The 2,346-nt window shown below is 38.6% G+C and overlaps 1 non-coding gene across 1 annotated transcript; it reads right to left on the reverse strand.

Annotated features, from left to right (window-relative positions):
* Positions 1-316: 316 nt before the first annotated feature.
* TRNAK-UUU (transfer RNA lysine (anticodon UUU)) lies at positions 317-389 on the reverse strand. The gene has a single exon. It is a non-coding gene; the product is annotated as a tRNA-Lys (tRNA).
* Between the last annotated feature and the right edge of the window lie 1,957 nt (positions 390-2,346).

A 2,346-nucleotide genomic window follows, 5' to 3' on the forward strand; every position in this document is an offset into this window, starting at 1 on the left:
TTAGAAAGAACAGGTTTCGGTTTGGGCTTTAAAAGAATTTTAAGATCTAACTCTTAGTGATCCATGAAATATGACTATTATGAAGATGGTCTTATAAAAATTATCCATCCAAAACTGTCTGAGAGCTGCTTAAATGTAATGTCTGGTATATTTTCACTGGTTGATTTTTATGTTTTGCTTTAGTTTTATTTTATTACCTGGAGAACATTGTGTTTTTTGGCTGTTCCTGATTGACTTTTTTAGTTTGCTGAAGATTTTAAGAGTGCTAGGTAAGGTACTGTATATATTTTTATTCTGTTTATTTATTTATTCTTGGCGCCTGGACAGGGACTTGAACCCTGGGCCCTCAGATTAAAAGTCTGATGCTCTCCCAGCTGAGCTACCCAGGCTGTATATATTTTTAAATGCTACTGTTGAGATTAAGGTCATGTTAGAAATTAATAAATGTATACTCAGACTCATGTAAAAATTCTTCTCGTCATTAGTCTAATCTAAGGGGGTTGATTACTTATAAAGATGAATGGGACAAAGGTCTGTCCTTTTGCTTTGAAGACCCCCTATGAAGCCAACTTTTTTAAAATAAATTTATTTATCTGTTTTGGCTGCGTTGGGTCTTCATTGCTGTGCGTGGGGCTTCTCTAGTTGCGGCGAGCGGGGGCTACTCTTTCTTGCGGTGCGCGGGCTTCTCATTGTGGTGGCTTCTCTTGTTGTGGAATACGTGCTCTAGGCACGTGGGCTTCAGTAGTTGTGGCACATGGGCTCAGTAGTTGTGGCTCACAGGCTCTAGAGCGCAGGCTCAGTAGTTGTGGCGCATGGGCTTAGTTGCTCCGTGGCATGTGGGATCTTCCCGGACCAGGGCTCGAACCTGTGTCCCCTGCATTGGCAGGCGGATTCTTAACCACTGCAACACCAGGGAAGCCCTGGATATTTTAACAATGTTAATTCTTCCAATCCATAAGCATGGAATATCTTTCCATTTATTTGTGTCTTTTCAATTTTTTTTAAACAAAGTCTTATAGTTTTCAGTGTACAGGTCTTTCACCTCCTTGGTTAAATTTACTCCTAGATATTTTATTCATTTTGATGCAATTATAAATGGGATTGTTTTCTTAATTTCTCCTTCTGATAGTTTGTTTTTAGTGTATAGAAATGTAACACGTTTTTTGTATATTCATTTTGTACCCTGAAACTTTACCATATTTGTTTATTATTTCTTTTTTAAAATAAAATTTATTTGGCTGTACCAGGTCTTAGTTGTGGCACTCAGGATCTTCTTTGCTGCATGCAGGATCTCTGGTACGGCATGCAGGATCTTCAGTTGCAGCATGAGGGATCTTCAGTTGCGGCATGCAAACTTTTAGTTGCAGCATGCAAACTCTTGGTTGTGGCATGTGGGATCTTTAGCTGTGGCATGCAAACTCCTAGTTGCAGCATGTGAACTCTTAGTTGCAGCCTGTGGGATCTACTTCCCTGACCAGGGATTGAACCTGGGCCCCCTGCATTGGGAGCGCAGAGTCTTAGCAACTGGACCACCAAGGAAGTCCCTGTTTATTATTTCTAACAGTTTTTTGGTGGACTCTTTAGGGTTTTCTACATATACAATCATGCCATCCACAAACAGTGATAGTTTTACTTCTTCCTTTTCAATTTGGATGCCTTTTATTTCTTTTTCTTGCCTAATTGCTCTGGGTAGGACTTCCACTACTATGTTAAATAAAGTGGTGAGAGTGGGCATCCTTGTCTTGTTCCTGATCATAGAGGAAATGCTTTCAGCTTTTTACCATTGAGTATGATGTTAGCTGTGGGCTTGTCATAGATGGCCTTCATTACACTGAGGTACATCCTTTTTATACCCATTTTTTGAGAGTTTTTAACATAAATGGGTGTTGAATATTCTCAAATGCTTGCTGCATCTATTGAGATGATCATACGATTTTTATCCTCTGTTTTGTTAATGTGGTGTATCACATTGATTGATTTGAGGGTGTTGAACCATCCTTGCACCCCCAGAATAAATCTCACTTGATCATAATGTATGATCCTTTTAATATATTGTTGTATTCAGTTTGATAATATTTTGTTGAGGAGTTTTGCATATATGTTCATTAGAGATATTAGCCTATAATTTTCTTTTTTTGTGTTGTCCTTGTCTGGTTTTCGTATCAGCGTAATGTTGGCCTTGTGAAATGAGTTAGGAAGTGTTCCCTTCTCTTCAATTTTTGGAAGTGTTTGAGAAGGATAGGTATTAAATCTTTGAATGTTTGGTAGAATTCACCAGTGAAGCTGTCTGGTCCTGGACTTTTGTTTTGGGGAAGGTTTTTGATTACTGTTTCAATCTCCCTACTA

This window comes from Delphinapterus leucas, chromosome X (genome assembly GCF_059928025.1).
Source record: "Delphinapterus leucas isolate spDelLeu-1000000601 "Yukka" chromosome X, BTC_Dleu_Yukka2, whole genome shotgun sequence".
Taxonomy (NCBI): Eukaryota; Metazoa; Chordata; class Mammalia; order Artiodactyla; family Monodontidae; genus Delphinapterus; species Delphinapterus leucas.